A 21,334-nucleotide genomic window follows, 5' to 3' on the forward strand; every position below is an offset into this window, starting at 1 on the left:
TGGTATTTTGAACCTGGGAAGTTGCCTTCTTTTGGCATTACATTACACCTCCCTCCCTCCCACTGCCCTTAGCCCTTTATTCATTAGAGTACAGTTCCATATGAGCTCATTGAGTGCAGTCAGGTCCTGTTTCATTTTCATCTTCAAGTCTAGGGTCTAATCTAGCACAACACCTCAAACTAATCAATTTTTATATAATTGAATTCACAAACCACCATGGGGAAAGATTCCAATCCTGGATCTGATGCTTACCACATATCTAACCTTGAACAAATCAGTTAACTTCTCTGGACCTCAATTTCTTCATATGTAAAATACTTAGATGCTGGACTAATTGATCTCTAAATTTATGATCCTATGAAGTCCCACTCTTGGGTAAAGCTCTCTACTCCTGATTGAAGGTGGACAGGGGGCAACCTCTCTAACCATACCTTACATAAAGATACAGTCCCTTTGACTTCCCAGTCACTCACCATTCCCTTCAGATTTCCCCTCCGCTTTTCTTTGGATGCTAACTCCTTCTCCATCTCATTTAAGCATGGATTTTAACATTAAAAATAGAGATTAAAAGGAATCTTAGGGAATATCTAATTCCCTCTCTTGATTGGTGGATTAAGAAATTGAAAATCAGAATGATGCTTTGGTTTGTTCAATTTCACAGATATAGTTACTATCAGAATAAAGACTAGAATGGATTTGATTTTCTGGCTCTTCCTACTCTGGAATTCTCTCTGGAAAGAAATATATAAAAACAATCAACTGAAATGATGACTCTTTACCAATCAATCAATCAATAAGCATTCATTAAGCATTTAATAGGGGCCATTTAGTGTACTAATTATTGAGTATACAAGGAAAAAGAGGAAAAGTTCCTGCCATCTAGAAACTTACATTCTAATGCAAGAGACAATATGTACTCTATGGGTATGTACAAAAAAAACTGTTTTGCTGCCCCAATAAATGCTGTTTTTCAATAACATTGGGTATATATCAATCAATATATAAACATATATTAAGCACATAATTTCTTAACATTCTCCTCCTTTACCCCTGTTTCTGATGATTATTTGGCCCTTCACCAATATGTTCACAGAAAATATTCTATTTTGAGCTGCTGTTAACCCTTCATTTTCAAAGAGGACCAATGACATCCCATGGTGATGTCTTGACTTGCCTGTGAAATGGATTTAAGTGAGACAGAGGTCATCGGCCTGTAATGGGAATGCAAATTTGGAAGATCTTCCCTGCCCCTAGGCTAAAGTGCACCTGGGTGGGAGGCTTGTTTTTCAGTAGATACTTCTTGATTGGCCAGTGAGTCAATAAGGTTGTTACATTCTCTGAGCCAGGAGAAGGGTATATAAACCCTGATTTGAGGCTTTGTTTTGGGGGCTCACTTTGAGAAGTGTTCTGTGATTTGATCTGTATTCTGGGAAGCCGTTGTCCACCCCCCCCTCCCGGCTTTGAAAAACCCAGATGTCGATTTGGTATGGATGTAATGGTTGGACAGTTTGGAAATCTGTCTACTTGATCTGTTTCTGTCTTGATAATTCTGCCTGTGTACTTTGAAGTTCGGAGTGCTGACCTTTTTCCCCTGAACAAGGTAAACGATATATGTCTGACTGATTAAAGTAAGCTTGTTAACCCTTTTTGAGTTGCTTTCCTTTATCAAAGCAGATCCAAGAACCTGTATGGGCAGCCACCCTGAGGACGCTTGGGGTGCTTGCTGCTACACAGCCTCACTCTCTCTTCCAGAGTCATGGAAGTCCAGTGGCAGGACAAAAGTCAAGATATCTGGCAATGACCTGGGATGCAGCAGATGTCCTCAGCATCTTGGATGTCTAAACAAGCTCTAAGCACTCCTCAGCACCTGCTTCAGCTGCCTTCATGACCATTAGAACCAATTGTTCTCTTCCACCCATTCCTCTGTGGAAAGTATTCACATGCTTGGGGGTAGATATCCTCCTATCCTGTTAATTACTCTCAACCTGGTTTAGCCCATCCACCTGCCATACGTGCTACACCTTCTTGGAGCCACACGTGACAGATATTTCTAAAAGGCAAAGACCACTTAGCTTTCTTTCCATGTATAGTCTTACAAGGTTCCATGAATAACCTATGACTTCATAAATCCTTAAAAAAGGATTTCATCCAGTTAGAAGAATGATACTTTGTAGACTAGTGATACGTTTCTAGACTGAGTGCCAGGAAGACCTTGGTTCAAATCCTGCCTCTGATAATTGTATTCAAAGTATACGTATGATATTTAATAGCAGTGTGATCATAGGCAAATCACTTAACCTCTCTGAGACTCAGTTTCCTCACCTTTAAAATGGGGGCAATTGGGGCGGCTAGGAGGTACAGTGAGTAGAGTGCTGGCTCCAGTCAGGAGGACCTGAGTTCGGATCCAGCCTCAGACACTTAACACACACACACACACACACACACACACACACACACACACACACACACACACACAAAACTAGCCGTGTGATCTTGGGCAAGTTATTTAACCCCAATTGCCCTCCAAAAAGAAAAAAAAATGGGGGTAATACTACTTATAGTATATAATTAAAAGAACTGTTATGTATCCATAAGGTTCAAATGAGAAAATGTATGCATATGCAAACATTTTGCAAAGTGTTATATAAAGATCAGTTATGATGATCTGCCAAGCAAATTATTTTCTTATAATACAAACTGTAAAGGTCCAGTTAATATTAATTGGTTTTCACATGGACATTTTATGATTATGTCCATGATATGGACATCAAAAATAACATTTCAAAATACCATTATTTATTGAGATTCTAGGGAGGAGATGATGGAGAGCATGCTTGGCAACCAAAGGGTGCAAATAAGGGAGTACACTTTCCAGGTGAACAGAAAAATGGCTATTTTGATTCTCAATCTAACTTCCCATCCAGATTCAGAGTTCATGTGTTACCTGATGCCTCAAGCTGACAGATTAGGGGTATGGGGTGATGAAAACTGGAGAAAGAAGAGATTCTACGTATGTAAAAGTAGAATCTGATTTTTTTTAAAAAGACAATAGAAAAGAACTCCAATCAAACTAACTTCAAATCAGAAAAACAATTGGGAAAAAAGTGATGAGCATACCACCACCAATCACAGGGTTTCCAGGTGTTTTCTTTTCTTTTCCTACTGAGACACAATTGTCAGGGCGTCAGGCACCTGATTTAATTCTGCTGAGTTACACTGTGAATTCCAGGGCTGTGTGGGTCATTCTGTCCATCTGTTTCCAATTTAACATACCATTTCTCTCCAGATAGCTGCACAAATAGCTAAGCTTACTTATTGCTACAACCCAACCAGGAAGGATGTGTCAGACTATGAACTCGGATGCTTCTTTTGAATGAAAGGCTGGACAGACGAGAGCATGACCAGCAGCTATTTCGAGTCAAGGATTTCCATGGCAATGAGCACATCTGATCTGAGAATATCTCATTCCAGCAACCTTAGCCTTGCTGCTGGCCAGGAAGCCGATCAGACTGACAGGTAAAATGACCTTCACTCATGAAAGTGTAGCCAGAATGTCCATTTATCATCCATGTCTGCTTGGAAATCAGCCTAGGTTAAAATGTCAGGGTTTGGTGCTGGCCAAGCTATTTCCACTGAAACCTACTTAAACCCAAATATTCCTGATAGTAACCCAATGAGTTTGAAGCAAAATATGGAATAGGGAGGAATGAGTGCAGAATCCACCCCAGAAATGTGGTTACAACAGATATGCTATGAGAAGCAGTGTGGGAAAGGAGAAAGGGCAGGAGCCGTGAAATAGGAACAAGCAGGACATTTCTAAGAAAGTATATTGTTCTAATTGCAATGGAGAGGTCATGTTGGACAGCAGCAAAACATGAAAAGGGAGAGTGTGACACTCTAAACTAGAAGCCAGGACACTGGTTTCTAATCTCACTTCCACCACTAATTAGATATGAGAACCCTTGTGCTATCTACCTAGCAGTATTGTGTTGAGGAAAAGACTTTATAAACATTAAAAAGCATGAGAGCAGTGAAATTCCTATCTTTGCACAAGTCACTTTATGTCTTTAACCCTTAGATCCTGCATTTTGTGGAGGGGGTTGAGTTAGATCATTTCCAATATCCATTTGAAGACATCTAGGTGGCGCAATGGATAGACCACCAGACCTGGAGTCAGGAAGATCTGAGTTCAAATATGACCTCAGACACTTTCTAGCTGGATGACCCTGAGCAATTCACTTAACCCCGTTCAGTTCCTCATCTGTAAAATGAGTTGGAGAAGGAAATGGCAAACCATTCCAGTATCTTTCCCAAGAAAATGCCAATTGGGCTCACAAAGGGTCAGACATTGCTAAAATGACTGAATAAAGGTGTACAACAATGTTCAATACTATAGAGAGGTCAAGAAGGATGAGAAACTGCCATCAGATTGGCAGCTGACTTGGGGACCTTTGGAGAAGAAGTTTTAAGTGAGTAAATATGTTTAGAAGCCAGATTACAAAAGGCTGAGAAGTGAATGAGAGGAGATGTTTAGGTGAGGAATGTAGAAAAGTTTTTTATAGGGGTTTGACTAAGAATTCGTGGAGTGGAGAGTTATAGAAAAGTAGTTTGTGAGACTGGTAGGGTCAGTAAACTTTTTTTTAAAGGACATAGGAGATTCAGCAATGTTTTTGGATAGCTTAATTTCCTGCTAATGAAATTACTGAGGGGAGGACTAGATTCTGGAAATCTTGTATTTTTCCTTTATTTAATTTCCCTTTATTTTCCCTTTAAAGCACTTTTCTCTGATGCATTGTGAGTGGAAAGCAGTGAGCCTAAAGCTGGTAAAACCAAAATGCTTGAGTGAGATGGACACAGACCATGACCTTGGTTCATGTTCATTGAGTTGGGTGAGAGATAAATGAGGAAAAACCTTTGTTAGATGACCAACTGAAATGGATGATCAACTGAAATGTTCAATCCATCAAGGCATTATCATAAGCTTAGAGTTTGTAGGAAAAAGTCGCTAACAGTCACCTAATTTTACACAGGGGGAAATCAATGCCCAGAGAGGTTAAGAGATGTGCCCAAGAGCACACAAATGATAAATTTATGAAGTGTGACCTCATCAGCCACTAAAGGTTTTAATTACCAACTTTATTCAGATGATCTATATATGGAGACAAAAGTGAATTAATATTGATCTTAAAGAGCTTAAAATCTAGCTGTATATGAGACAATACAAACATATATACTGAAAAATAACCATGGAACATTTATAAAGGGAGATTAAAAAGGGAAAGGCTATGGGAAAATAGACAATGAGGTACTTTTAATGGTCTTGTGAGTAGGTATAGCCATTATGGAAAGAATTGGGATTTATACACAAAATGTTACTAAAAAGCACATACCCTTTGACATAGCTATAATGCTGCTAGGCCTATATTCCAAAGATGTCAAAGTAAAAGGTCCTGTATGTACAAAAATATCAATAGCAGATCTTTTGTGGTGATAAAAAAGTGGAAATTAAAGAGATGCCTGTCAACTGGAGAATGAATGAATTGTTGTATCAAAGATGTGGCATATGAATGGAATATTATGTGTTATGTAAGGAATTAGGGAAAATATAATGATTTTAAGACACAGGAAAAGGCCTTCATGAGCTGATTCAGAGAAAAGTGATTAGAAAATGGAGAAATTATACTGTATCATCAATATTATAAAACAATTGTGAAGACTCATGTAAGCTGAGCAGAAATCAGGGAGCAATTCATATAATAACAATAACACTTTAAAAGCAAACAATCTTGAAACTGTAAGAACTCTGATGACCACAATGACCATTTATGATACCAAAGGTCTGATCACAGAAGCATGATACTGTACCTCCTAACAGAGAAATTATGGATTCAGAGTACAGAATAAGACTTTATTTTTAAACATGGTCAATGAGGGAATTTGTTTTGCTTGATTGTGCATATTTTTATAAGAAAAAAAATTGTTTTTCTTTTCTGTTTTGTTTGTTTTTCTTTTTTTCCTCCAACAGAATATGAGATGGGAGGGAGGAAAAATAGATTTATATTAATTTAAAAAAAGGAAAAATTCCACAAGAGTTTGGGTTGGGTTTTTTTTTTCATCCTCAAAGTAATAGGAACTGAAATTTTTGAGCAGAGAAATCACATAGATCTGAATTTTCAGAATATTACTCTGGGAATATAGGGAAAGACAGATTGGGAGGAAGGGAGAGATTTGAGGCAGGGCCACCATTTAGAAAGCTAGGGTAGTGGGAAGAAGGGTACAGATGGAAAAAAAAAAACACATGGTAATTTTGAAACAACAAGCCTTGACAATTAGTTCAATGGAGGGAGTACCTGAAGAGTGTCGTTTCAGTTGAGTTGGGGTTTTAAACCAGATTGCAAAGGTTTGAAACCTCAAGGAGCAGAAAGAAATAATCAGAGTTTTGAGGTAAATGAAATTTGGGTAATTAAAAAAATTAATTTAATAAATTGATAAGTAATTTATTAACTAGGCTAGTTGGCCAATCAATAAATTGATGGTCAGTGTTTTCTCTCAGTAACCAAAGATTACAAGGGAGACCCTGAGATGTTTTAAATCCCTTTTGAAAGGGAAGTTCCCTGAAAAGTGAAGATCAACCCTGGTTGTTACACATTTAATAAGGGTTAAGTCTTCAAATCCTGCTGCTGAGAACTTGGCTTGATCATGATACTTCATAGCCTCAAGACATCTGGGCAGAAGAAGCCATCTCCATCTGGATCTCTCTCGTTAGTTTTCTCCTTCATGATATGTATTGTCCTAAACCAAAGGGAATTGAATAATAGATAATAAATTGAAGGGAACCAAGCATGGGGGGGGGGGGAAGCACCCCGGGGGGGAACTGTGTGTTTCTTCCTCCAGGCAAAGGCTCATTCAACATGGATTCCTTCTATGCTTTACAAAGAAATTGAGGTTGCATAGCAAGTAAGAGCACTGGCTCCAGAGTTGGGATGACCTGGGGATCGATTCTGGGCTCAGATACTTAGCACCACATCCAGAAATAACTGGCCGTGTAACCTTGAGCAAGTTACTCAACCCCGATTGCTTTAAAAAAAAAAAAAAGAAATTGAATCTCCCACTTGGGTGGGGTTCATACAGTCAGTATAATAAACTAGCATGTTTATTAGGCTAGGAACAAATCTCATCATTCAGCCATGCCCTTAAGAGATTGGTTGACTTTTTTAGAGTTGGGTTTTAATGGAAATAAAAGTAAAAGGGTGGATCACAAATTAATAATTAATTATTAATATAATAACAAAATATTAATTTCTCTCAGTATTAACTTCCCCAAGTCCTTATAATATTGTGTTGTTCCCTGTTGAGTTTTCACAAAACCAATTTTGAAAAAGTTGCTTTTAAAAATTGTTTTCCCCAATCAGTCAACAAGCTTTTATTACTTGTGCTAGGCAAAGGGAACACATATACAAGCAAAAAGAAAGAGTTCCTGCCCTCAAGAAGTTCATTATCTTAGCAGGAAGACAACTGAAGCTGCTAAGGTGAAGGTGGGAAGGAGAAGATTGTTTTGTTTGTCCTTAATCTTGTAGAGGACCAATGGCATCTACTCTAAGAGAAGCATAATAGAGAAGCCCAGAGGAATACAGCCTGATGGAAAATGAAGAGATGGCTAACTGAGCATCTTCCATAGATGGAGGTTCTAAAAAAAAAAAAAAAAGCACTCCACCAACCCCCTCCACAAAGTATCCCAAAGAGTACTTTGGAATGGTGAGCTCTAGTGCTGAAGTGATCTTACACAATGAAGAATTTTCTGGGGCATGTTCAACTCCAGAGGAGTGCAATCTGGTGGGAAAGAGATAACTAATTCCTTGGTGATGGATACCAATCCTCAAAAACAAAATTTAAATGTGTTCCAGAACTGGAGAGGGAGGTGGTAGGGAGAAGAGAAATGGGGAAAAAAAAGAAAAACTTTGGGTCTAGAATCAAAAGACCTGAATTAAAATCTTTACTCTGACCTTTATGGCTTCTATGTCCTTGGGCAAATCATAAGCTTCCTGTATCTTACTTTCCTCAACTGTAAAAATGAAAGGGTTGAGCTGTCTGACCTCTCAGGGCCCTTCCAACTCAAGATCTGTGATCCCATAAAACATCTTTTGGGGGGGAGGGAATTTAGTAGCTCAAAATCCAAATGCAAACTCATTTTCCATATAGACAGAGCTATAGAAACATCAAAGAAATGTTTCTTTCTAGGAGCAAAATTTTTCTATATTTCTATAATTCTCATAGAAATGTAAGCATTTGCATATCAAAGAGACCATTTTAAATTATGGGCATATGAATTTGGCAGCCACTTTCTGGATGAATTCAAAGTATAGGCCATTGATAATTGCATCACTAATACAATATGGTCCAGTGAGAAGAGCATTGGGCCAGGGTTAAATTCCCCATTCACCTACTTCATACTTGCATGATCTAAGGCAAATTATTTAACATATTGGTGTCTTTATTTCCTCATCTGAAAAATGAGGCAATTGTGCTAACACTAAGGTCTTTTTCTAGGCTCTAAATTGAATATCCTATGCTTACAACAAACAGAAACTTAGCTCTAGCAAGTGGAACTTTTAAAATAAAAATAGTATTTTTTTAAGTTCAAATTTCCTTCACCTAAGAAATAAAGCAATGTCTTAAGAAGTTCCCTAACATCTCATGGTTTATCTTATTTTCATTAAAATGTATATTTTTCATAAAGGCATTAAACATTTTTCTAGTTGGGTTTTTCTAGAGGTTAAGAAAATTTGATGTTAAAATATTTATAAAGTGCAAAGAAATTCGAGGAGAAGGAAGTTCCAAGTTCAAAGTAATCTATCAAGGTTGTGTCTGGCATCTGTTGAAATCAGTTTTCCTACATTCCTTTGTGGTTTAAAAACAAGATTTATAGTAAGATTGAAACAAAATACAAGAGATTTAGTTATTCTAATTTTGTAAATTTCCAAAACAAAATAAAAACCAAAGGGAAAAAAAAAAGGATTGCCTATTTTTACGTATTTGGGGGGTGGGGTATGAGAGAGACTAGGGACCCAAGAGCCTTGGGACTCAGTACTTTCTAGTCTTCTCACTGACTCAAACTAGCCACTTAATCTGTCCATGCCTCGAGTGCCCTATTCCTAACATGAGCACACTCATTCTCATGAATCAGTAGAGAGTTATGAGAATTTCTCTTTGTAAGCTTTTTGCCAGGGGCAGATAGGTGCCACAAGGAGAGAGTGCTAGGCCTGGAATAAGGAAGAGTGTTCAAGTGTTCAAATCTGACCTCAGACACTCTATACCTGTGTGACCTGGGCAAGTCACTTAACCTGTTTGCCTCAGTTTCCTGAGCTGAGTTGGTGGGGTTTTTTGTTTTGTTTTGTTTTTTACTCCAAGGGTGGCCTTCTTCGCACTATATCATGGTACCTCTCACATAACGCTGTTTACTCCTTAGATCATGTGGTTGTTTTTGAAGGTCTCTCTTAATGACCACAATTTACTTTATAGTGACCAAAAAGCCACAAAAAATGGGGTCATGAAAGCACATTCATTTGCATTTCCCTTCATGGAGATGCCTGGTCAGAGATAAGTTCCAAAAATTATTTTTTCCAAGTTGGAACAAACTAATAATGAGCACTCAGCAAATGTTTGCTGATGGAGATGACCATAATGTGTAAATCTGTCACTAGGACTTAGATCTTCAAACTAGAAAACTTATTTTGACTGCATATCCTTTTAAAAAAATAAAAGACCTAATAATTCTTTAGAAGACAAAAAAAAAACCTTCTGGTTTCAATATTCAAGAAATATTTTAATTTCGAAGTCTGAGCTAATTTGAAATCTACTGCAATGGGACACTGTCCCAGCTGAAATGTGCCTGAGACACTCCATAGATCAGGACTGCCACTCTTCTGACACAACCCTTTGACAATTGGGCTGATAATTAAGCACTTTTGATTTGGTAGAGAGCACACACATCAATGTCGTCTTGGAGTCCCACATAAGGAGGTAGTCTCTTCTCCACTGGAGAGATTTAGGTTTGCAGTTAACACAAAGCAAGAAAATCATTTTGGAATGTTTTGCTTGAGGGGTTATAATTTATACCTTAGAGAGAGAAATCAGTCGGTCTGAAAAGCAAATGAAGCATAAAAAATACTGAGAAATACGGTTACCTTAAAAAAATATTTTTGTAGTAGTAACAAATGATCATAGCTACTCTTTGGGAATGTAGTTTACAAGGTATTTTTAAGGAAATGGAGAAAAGAGAGAAAATGAGAACAGTACATAATAAACTACACTTAGCATTTACTTGTATAATGCTTTTGTTTAAGCATTTTTTTTCAGTTGTGTCAAACCTTTCTTTACTCCATTTGGGGTTTTGTAGGCAAGAATACTGGAGTAGTTTGTCATTGTCCTTTTCTGGCTCATTTTATGGAGGAAAAAACTGAGACAAATGGGTTAAGTTACTTCCCCAGGGTCACACAGCTAGTAAGTGTCTAAAGCTGGATTGGAACTCAGGTCTTCCTGACTCCAGGCCAGGCACTCTATCCACAGTACCACTTAGCTGCCCTTGTATAAAGCTATATATTGTTCAAATATTTACATTTTTTATTTTCTTACTTATGATACTCCTGTGAAGTAGATGGGCAGCTATTATTTCCCTCATTTTAGAGATTTTTACACCACAAAAAAAGTTTAGAGAATCAGAAATTTTAAAATGGAAGGAATCTTGGAGGCCATTTACTCTAAACCTATCATTTTATAGGAAGAAGTTGTTCTTGCTGCTATTCAGTCGCTTCAGTCATGTCAACTCTTTGCAACCCCATTTGGGGTTTTCTTAGCAAAGAAACTGGAATGGTTTGCCATTTCCTTCTCTAGCTCACTTTATAGATAAGAAAACTGAGGAAAACAGGATTAAGTGATTTGACCAAGGTCACACAGCTACTAAGTGCCTGAGGCCTGATTTGAATATAGGTCTTCCTGATTTCAGGTCCGGAACTCTATTCACAGTGCCACCTATCTGCCCATTGGTAAGAAACAGAGACATAGACATTACATCAGGTTCACACGGTAAGTATATGAGACAGAATTTTACTTCCATGTTTTCTTACATTTCCAGTGATTAGTCCACTACATCGTTCTGCCTCTCAAACTGTTTGAGACTTACCCAAAGCTAATGGCAGAACCAGCACCAGTACCCAGGTCTCTGAAATAGCTGGGTAGTGTAGTGAATAAGGACCAGTCCTAGAACCTGGAAGACCTGAGTTCAAATCTGGCCTGAGATACTTACTACCAATGTGACCAAAGGCAATTCATTTGTCCTGGAATGAAGATGACAGACCTCTGAAGGGCTGTTGTGAGGATCAAATGAGATCACACTTGTAAAGTCTTTAGCACAATGCTGGGCACACAGTAGGCACTTAATCCATGCTTGCTTCCTTCTTTCCTTCCTAGTGCAGGGCCTTTGAGGAGGCAGGGTAGAACAATGGAAAGAAGATTGCAAACTCAGGCAAGTCTCTCTTAACCTCCTCTTCCTAATGTTTAAAATGGGCCAGATGGCCTCAAATATCCTTTCCAACTCTCAATCAATGATTCTGTGATCCTTCTACTATGTAGCATTATCTCTCCCTAAGGTTATAAGAATGTGAATGCTGGGGCGGCCAGGTAGCACAGCAAGTAAGAGCACCGGCCCCAGTGTCAAGATGACCTGGGGATCAAATCCAGGCTCAGACACTTAGCACCCACCCAGAAACACCTGGCCATGTAACCTTGAGCAAGTTACTTAACCCCAATTGCTTAGGGGTGGCCAGGTGGCTCAGTGAGTAAGAGCACCTGCCCCAGAGTCTGGATAACCTGGGGATCGAATCCAGGCTCAGATACTTAGCACCACACACAGAAATAACTGGCCGTGTAACCTTAAGCAAGTTACTTAACCCCAATTGCTTAAAAAAAGAATGTGAATGCTTCTTATAATGGAACACCAGAAACTCATCTCCCCACTTTCTGATTGAAATGATCTAAGGAGAAAGCAACAACCACCTGGTGCCCTTTCTCCTCTCCTGCTGCAATTTTGCTCCCATACAGGAAATGATCCAAAGTAATAGCACTGATTTAGTCCCTTCTAGCCCTCATTCTATGATCCCATGCCCCATAGAGAATGCTGGAAATTGCTATCAAAGTTCTAATCCTCTCCGTTTATAGCTGAAGAAACTGAGGCCCATAGAGGTGAAGTGACTTGTCCAAAATCATACAATACAGGTAAGGAATGACAAAAATGGCAGACACTGACTCTAAATCCAGCATTCCTTCCATTGCATGGCTCTGTCTTTTCTACGTGGGATCCTATGACCCATTTAAAGTTGTATCATGCAGAAGAGGTATTTAGCTTGTTTTGATTGACCCCAAAAAGAAGAATAAGCAGCACTGGACAGAAGTTGAAGAAAAGCAGATTCTGAACATGAGGAAAAACTTTTCTAGCAATTGAGCTGTACAAAAGTGGAATGAGCTACTTCAGGAAGTAAAAAGTTCCCAGCCCCTGGAGGTCTTCAGTCACAGGTTGGATGACTAGTTGTGCATATCATAGAGAGAATTCTTACTTAGGTATAGATTGGACTCTGGGGTACCCTTCCCCAACTCTGAACTGCTGGTTAGTTTTAAGAACAGTTCCCACCCCCTTTTAAATATTTGTTCGTGACAAAAATAATTGGGGAGGGAGGAAAAGGAATATATAATGAAGGCTGAATAAAAATAAATATCTTTTTTTAAAAGAGAGAAAGATCATGAATATTCATCGCTGATTAGTTTGTTATTAGTATTGCTACAGCTACCAACAGTGACTGAGATGGTGCTACTAAGAAAGGTGAGCCACGTTGGTTAGTGTGCCATCTACAGATCAACTGAAATGAACTCATCTCTTTCAATATTAAATCCTGAATCATGACTCAGATTCCCCTATTTCACTTTTGCTATCCTATTATAAGGATGGTGAGCCTTATAATTTTGACTTTTCTAGTGCTGTTTGTTTTAGCACTAAAAGAAGAGTATTTAGGAAAAGAGAATTTGATTACTAACACCCTGCTTTAATAATTGTAATTTCCAGTTCTTGATAAATGTGCTAGTCACTTTCTTAATTCACCTACTTTCTTTTGCTCCAAGGTGCCATGGAGTAGTGAATAGAATTCTGGATTTGGAATTAAAGAAGATCTAGATTTAAATCCTTGGTACCTTGGACAGGTACCAGGCATGTGTAGATGTCTCAGGAAACTTTCAAGCCTTACAGCTATTTTGTCACTAGGAATTGCCTACTATGAGAAAAATCCAGTTCCTCCACATATTCTTGCAAGTGAAAAAAAAAAAAAAAGAATGGAATATTTAGAAGAAATCTTGACCTCTTGAGTATCTCATCTTCTTGCACAAGATTCATAGAAAATGGAGACCACAGTTGTTCAACTTGCTTTCTTTAAGAAATTGGCATGGTATTATAAATGGATTCTGCTTCTCAAATTTGTGGTGGGGTAGACATGAGATTGGATTTGAAGCTTCTGACCTTTCTGTGGTCCACAAAGTAAATCCTTGATTCCAAGGATACTGGACTTCCAAGGTCCTTTCTCTTCAGGTATATGCTGGAAAATACTTAACAACAACAATTATAATAGTTAAATACCCAGTATTAATACACCTGGATCTCCACAGCAATAACTATGATAATAATAGCTAAAATTTACATGGTACTTTCTATATATTTTTGCAACTTTTTTATATTTATAAATATTATCTCATATAATCTTCACAACAACCTTGGAAGGTAGATGTTACTATTACCCTTATTTTACAAATGAGAAAAGTGACTTACTCAGAGTTGCTGGTGCCTGAGGACAGATTTGAACTCAAATCTTCCTGACTCCAGGCTGGTGTCCTATCCTGGACACTCAGTTGCCCCTTTAAAAGAAATGCAGGTAGAACCCATTTTTAATGTCTAACAACCAGTTCTATAAACATGTTTTTAAGTTTAATCTGCCTTCTTAATATTTTCTCCATCATTTCCTTGTCTAGACAATCAACAAGACAATAAATCAAACCGTGAAATCTTGCTGATTTCTGAGGTTAGATGCTCTCAAAAGCTAAGTAAATGTTTGACAATAAGTCATTCTGGAAGTTGGCATGAGTTGGTTCCAATTGCTTCCAATCCTTCCATAATCCTGACTCTGAATGACCACTTTTCAGTTAAGTTGTAGAGGAGAGTCATCTTCAGATGTGAATTGAAATAGATGACCAATTTTGGAATTTTGTAACTAGAGTCTGCCAAGTACCAGACACTGGGTATCACATTAATCAGTCACTCCCTGACTCCAAAATTTGAGTAAACGATTATGAGAACTTGCTTTCAATTTCAATGAATGGGTACTCCATCCTGCTTTGTATGAAAGGATGTTCTTTGGATCTTAAAGATCCCAAAACTTGAGTTTTAATTATGTAGAATCTGTGCCTGCTTCAGTTTCCTTATCTGTAAAATGGGAATAATAATAGCACCCAAGGTGGTTGTGATTACCAAATGAGATAGTATTTGTAAAGTGCTTTGCTAACCTTAAAATGTTATAAAATGAGCTATCATTATTGTTGTTATTATTAGTTATTCAAAAACCTAGATGAAATAAGATTTCCTTTGATAGAAATCAGGGATTAAACATATATCCCCAGACCAATGGAAACATTGGCTCTGGGCAGACTTTTCCTTGCTTGATTTGAAAATCACAGCTGTCTCAATGGGAGTAGTTCAAGAGGAAGAAGTAATTCCATTCTCCTGGCTTTTTCAGCATGTTCAGCCCAACACTAAGTGTATGTGGTCATATACTAAGCAAGGATGACAGTGAAGAACCAAGTACAATTACTGAGAAAGAACTGGGTACTCTTAAAGTAAGAATTGAAAAACTCAGCATCAGCCCTCTTTTCAAGACAAATTGAGACTTCTAAAAAATCTCAAATGATTAATGTTTAGAATGATTAGATGTTTAGAATAAATTAAATTATTAAAGTAAATTTAAAAATAGTGTTTAGAATGATTATAATTCATGGATTGTAGAAATGTTCTAAATTATCTAAGGTCCAAGAGCAGAGAAAGACAAGTCCTGTGGCCTCTACCAAGTTTTAACTTAGGGACATAAAAATCCAAATTTGGGGATTGCATGAACCCAAGATCAAGGTCACTGCCACTATCCAAGTCATCATCTGCTTTCAAGCTCTGATTGTGAGTCTGGGAGGCAGAAATTCTAACTACAAACATATGACTAAGATTCAGAAACACTAAAATTATAAGGTTATAGAAATCTTAAGGACACACATATAAACATCCAACATAAATACATTTTTTCCTGACTAGTCCAGAGCAGTATCTACCTCACAACATTGTCTTCAGAAGAAGTTCCAAAATCTTTCTTAGAGATCATTCTGGTGTGCCCCATGTCTTCTCCATTTCAACATCAATAATAATTTCCCTCAATCCAACTTCCCATTTTCTATTGCCCTATATGTCCCCTTCTTTTTCTGGTTAAGCTCCTTGAGAGATCAGTCTATATTAGATGCCTCCATGTTTTTTTCTCTTTTCACTCATTTTTAAACCCTCCTCATTCTAACCTCCAATCTCATCATTCAGCTGAAATTATCCCCTTCAGAGTTACCCGCAAGCTCTTACTTGCCAAATCTAATGACCTTTTCTCAGTTCTCTACCTTCCTGGTCACTCTGAAGTCTGTCATACTGTTAATCACCCTCTCCTCCTGGATGTTCTCTCTCCTGGTTCTCTATCAGTCTAACTACTCCTTCCCCATCTTCTTTGCTGGAACTTCATCCAATTCATACCCACTGTCCACATACACAGTGGACACTATTAACAAAACCCTTAATAAAAGGGGTTGGTCTGTGAAGTTTGGATTGAGTCAAAGGGCTGCACTTGAGGACCTAGAGAGCCACTTGTGGCCTCAAGGCTGTGGGTTCCCCACCCCTAGATAGTGTTGGACTCAACACCCAAGTCTGCAAGACTTGAGTTCAAATCCTACTACTGATCTTAGAAGTATGATCTTGAGCAAGTCATTTAACCACTGCCAGATCAGTTTCCTCATCTATACAACAGTGCTAATAACACCTGCCTCCTAAAGCTGTTGTGAGGATAAAATGAGCTTTTTGTAAAGTGTTTTGCCACCTTTGAACCATTATATAAATCCTAGCTTTTATTATTACCAAGTCTTATGTTTTTACACCTCCATAACATCCCTCTACTCACCTTGCCACCATCCTACAGCAAATCCTTGTCACCTCTTTGCTTGTCTCTTGAAATAGCCTTCTAGTTAATCACCTTGATTTATCTCACCTGAATCCCATCCATCCTCCTGGCAAAGTGATTTGCCTGACCTGAATCCCAACCAGCCTCCACCCAGCTGGCAAAGTGATTTTTCCTGAAGTTCAGGAAAAGTTCTCCCTCTTCACCTTCCCCTCCTGCATTCAGTGGTTCTCCTGATGTCTCTGTGATCAAATTTTAAAAATTTAAAATAATAATAATGAAGAAAAGAAAAAAGGAAAAAAAGAAAAATTATCTGTTTGGCATTTAAGGCCCTTCACAACATGTCCCCTTCAGACCTTTCTAGTCTTCTTTCACTTTCCTTCACAAAATCAGCTAATCCAGCCTACTTTCGGAATCTTTTTACTACACTCCATTCCCCAAGTCCAGCTATTTGCACTGACACTCCCTCTTTTTCCACCCCTTACTGGGAAGGCTTTTCTTCCTCACCTAGGACTCCTGTCCTCCCTGGAATCTTCCCAGACCCAACTGAATTCCTGCCTTCTGCAAAAGGCCTTTGCTAGTTCCCCCAGTCCCTCCCATCTAAGATAACTTCCCATTTACACTATACATCTGCCTATCTATCCATCCATCTATCTATGTATCCATGTATCTGTGTATATATATATATATGTATGTATACATATATGTATGTGTATGTATGTATATGTGTATATATGGAGATAGAGATAGAGACAGAAACATATCTTGGATGTACACAGTTGTTTCTCCCATTAAAATGTGAGTTCCTTTGATTTTGCCTTTCTTTGTTGATCTGCAGTACTTAGCACACTTGAGGGAACATAGTAAGCTCATAATATGTACCTATTGACCAACCAACTGATAATAACTGTTGAATGGAAATTTTCCCATTTATCCCACATGCTGAAGTTTGTCTGTTTCCTCCTTTTCAGCAGATAAACCAATCAGATCATTTGCATATCTAACTAATAGTACTTAGCCTTCTCTTCTCTGTGTTATAAGTCCCATATTCTTTTAACTTTTCTTGGTAAGTTTTATTTTTCAACCGAGAAAATATTTTTTGTGCCTCTCCTCTGACCCCCAACCTCCACCCCTTCCAGGCTCCTCTCTAGTAGTAACAAAGATTGTATTTGAAGAGTAGGGAAAATCATATACAATGGAGACTTCAGTAATGTAAGTGAAAAGAACAAAAGGAAAAAAAATAAAAATTCTCTGTAATTATAATGACCAATCTTGACTCCAGAGAAAAGATAAGGAGATATTCCTCCTTCCTATTGTTTGGAAGTGTTTAGATTCATCTGGGTTTCAGTGATCTGTGAGATGTATTCTCACTAGTTCCTATCCGTTTGTTTCTCCTCAGGGGACTTTTCTGATATGCTTCCCTTTTTTAACTAACCCTCTTCTTTATGTTACTACCCTCAGTACTAATGCTTGGCGCTGACCCCTTCAAATAGTTGGATACATTAATCATCTTTCCCCCTATGGTTATCATTTGGCTAAATGCAACGTATTGGGTTATTTTAATCTTTCATTGGAAATCAATCCCTCCAGTCCCAAGTCATACTTAATTTCAAGGCAGAGTCAAATTGAAGAGAAAAGACTTGAGCAGCCCATAAGACAGCAGTGGGAGGGAGGGGAAGAAGTAAAGATTGTTTAAGAATATCATTTCAGACCCATCAGAGTTGACTTTATAAGGAAAAATATTAATCAAAAAGTTGTATATATGGGGAATGCTTGAAGGAAAGAATGTTTATAGAGTGGGGGAGGGGGACTCAACTTGGTATTTTGAGAGTAAAGAATCATTCCTGAATTGGAAACCTTTAACCCTTTCCAGGTGGGCAACACCTGGAAAATGTATGCTTTCGGGTCAGGGAGTGGGCTGGGTGCAGGCACTTGTCCAGAATTTGTGGGAGAGCTTCCAACGGCTGGGAGGTGAATGAGGTCAAGTCCCCTGTTACAAAGAGTCCCAAGAGGTAGAGACAAGTCAAACTCAGGTGCACATAAGGATTGGGGGTGGGAGCAGAGAAAGGCCAATTGGAGAAGCAGGTTGGAGCCATACTTGGATCTGGGGCTAAAGAAGGAACAGAGTTGCTTAATGTACATGTCAGGGATTAGGGAGTAAGGGAAAGGAAGAGAAAGGGAACCTACAGCTGGGATATGGCTTATGTCACTTGTAGAGGCCAGGAGAGGGAAAAGAAGGGATCCACAGTCATAAGTGAATATATTATAAAAGGCTTCAAGATCTCAGCACAGATTTTTAGACTACCTGACCTTGCTGTCTATAGCATACTGACACTGAATGTGGCAGATTGATGAGCAAAAAATGAAAGAAAGGAAAAAGAGGATGGGGGTATTTCTTCCTTGCTATATGTGTCTAATTAAGAGGGCCTAGACAAGGAATAAATTTATTATGAGGAGAAATTCCAAGATGTTAGAAATGGAAAAGGTAAAAGCTAGTAGGCAGGGAACCAGAGGAATAATGCTGTGTAAATATGAAGACCAGTAGTCAATATTAGATACTCAGGGGAAGAAAATAACCTTGGACTAGGAAATACACATGTGTGTTTATCCTATATATTATCATTGTTGAATCATTCAGTCATATCCAACTCTCCATGACCCATTTGGATTTTTCCTGGAAAAGATTCTGGAGTGGTTTGCCATTTCCTTCTCTAGCTCATTTTACAGATGAAAAACTGAGGGAAATAGGGTTAAGTGATTTACCCAGTGTCACACAGCTAGTGAGTATCTAAGGCTAAATTTAAACTCAGGTCTTCCTCACCCCCAGGGCTAAATTTATCCTATATATAATTACTTTCCAAAATATTTTTTTCTTTTTAATATAATTTCACAAATATATAATATATATTTCATTTCATTTCCATATTTTGTATAATGAGAGATAGCATAGTATAATAAAGAGAGGTCTAGCTGCAGAGCCAAGAAGATGTGGGTTAAAGTCCTGCCTAGGATACATACTGGCTCTATGATACTGGGCAAGTCATTTAACCTCAGAGTACTAGAAACCAGTGGTATCAAATTCAAATAGAAATGGGGGGCCACTGAACCATAAATAAAGATGCCACTAGTGACATGTTTACTTAGAAAACCACATATTAACATTATCTATGTTCTGATGTATTTTTATTTATTTTGTTAAATATTTCCCAATTACATTTTAATTCAGTTCAGGCCTCACCGAGTCCACTTGATACCTCTTCTCTAGGCTCCTGAAACTGAAAGTTTCTGAAAAGGTGCAAACCTGCAGTAGTAATTTTCTCATCTGGGAGTTTCCTATACCTACAAAATCACAGGTCAAGTCCTTATTCCTATAAAATATTCAAATCTATAAAATAAAATGTTTATGCAAATATTTAAAATAAAATCAATCAAAAGACATTTATTGACCATTTATTACGTGCAAAGTACTTGTGCCAGGGATGCAAAGAAAAGGCAAAAAATATGGTACCTGTCCTCAAGAGTCTCACAGTCCAATGAGGAAGCGAACATACAAATAACAATGTACATACAAGATAAAACAGGGCAAACAGGCAGTCATCTCATTGGGAAGGCACTAGTCACTGTGGTTGGGGGAGACTATGACAGGTCTCTTGCAGAAAATGGAATTTGAACTCAGTCTTGAAGGAATCCAGGTAAGTAGGGGCAAAGGTGAGGAGGGACAGCAATCTAGAAATGGGGGGACAGCAAGTGAGAAGAAACAGGGTCAGAGACTGGAGGTGAGTCAGTCAACTAGCTTTTATTAAACATTTACTACATGCCAAGCATTGTGCTAAGTGCTGGAGGAGAAAAAGAAAGGCAGAAAGACATCCCTCACCCCCAAGGAGCTCACAGCTTTATTGAAGAGACAACATTCAAACATGTCCAAATAATACATGTGCAGAATAAAATGGGAGTAGTCTTGGAGGGAAGACACTAAGATTAAGGAGGATTAGGAAAGACTTTCATCAGAAAAGCAATCAATAAATAAACATTTAACAATCACCTACTATGTGCCAGGCACTTAAGGGATACAGAAGAGGCAAAAGACAGCCCCTACCCTCAAGCAGCTTACTATCTAATGGGAACAACAACATCCAGACAAATATATACAAAACGAGTCAAATAGGATTGGACTTAAACTGAGATCTGATGGAAGACAAAGATAGCAGCAGGTCGAGATGAGAGGAGAGAGAACATTCCAGTCATGGGGTCAGCCAGTCAAAATGCCAGGAGTCTGGTAATGGAGGATCACATATGGGAATAGCAAGGAATCCAGTGTGATATTCCAAGATAGTGTGTGAAGGAAGGTAAGGTATAAGACCAAAAGATGATTGGTGCCAAAGTTATGAAGAGGTTCTAAGAGCCAAATGGAGAATTTCACATATGGTCCTGAAAAGAATAAGGAGCCCTTGGAATTGAATGAATGGAAGAGGAGAATGACATGACTAGAGGCACTTTAGAAAGATCAATTTGATGATTAAATGGAGGATTGACTGGAGTGGGGAGAGACTTGAAGCAAGATGACACACCATATGACATTACAATTCACTGATGATTTAATTAAGGTTTTTTAGTCCATCAAGACCAGGGCCACAGTTGGACCATGTACTTGGAGGGAGTGAAGTGGGATATGAAGACTTTGTTCTAACCAAAAGATACTCAGGGGATTAGGTCACAGTGGAAATCAGAAAGCCCTCTGGACGGCTTCTCCTGTGGCTATATTTGCATGCTTAGAACTCTGCGGTCTATGGTCAGATCTTAGGGGGAAAAAAACAATAAACCTGGCACCATATTTTAATAGATCTGCAGATTTGCAGCACCTCTGCCTGTAGTGAAAACCAGACAGAAATGTTTATTTATATATGCCCAGTACCAGAGACAAAAGCACTATATGCCCTTTGGCTTGGAAAGCCTTCTCCTAATTCCACCACACTTGCTAGTTCCTATCACCCCAAAATTACCTTGTATTTTTTGTATATATCTTGCATATATTTATAAATGTATATGTTGTC

General features: G+C 38.2%; 1 long non-coding RNA gene and 1 pseudogene across 1 annotated transcript in view; one reads left to right on the plus strand and one right to left on the minus strand.

Moving 5' to 3' along the window:
• Window positions 1-7,999, plus strand: part of LOC138166389 (uncharacterized) — a 27,901-nt gene extending 19,902 nt beyond the window's left edge. The window contains exons 2-4 of the long non-coding RNA XR_011169587.1: window positions 1,753-1,950; window positions 3,287-3,516; window positions 7,440-7,999. This is a non-coding gene — a long non-coding RNA (uncharacterized lncRNA). The remainder of the gene's footprint in view (window positions 1-1,752; window positions 1,951-3,286; window positions 3,517-7,439) is intronic.
• Window positions 1-21,334, minus strand: part of LOC138166385 (procathepsin L pseudogene) — a 188,625-nt pseudogene that overhangs the window by 38,945 nt on the left and 128,346 nt on the right.

The sequence above is a fragment of the Petaurus breviceps genome, unplaced genomic scaffold (assembly GCF_028583685.1).
Source record: "Petaurus breviceps papuanus isolate PSGF00001 unplaced genomic scaffold, PetGlider_PUasm1.0 126, whole genome shotgun sequence".
In the NCBI taxonomy this organism is placed as follows: Eukaryota; Metazoa; Chordata; class Mammalia; order Diprotodontia; family Petauridae; genus Petaurus; species Petaurus breviceps.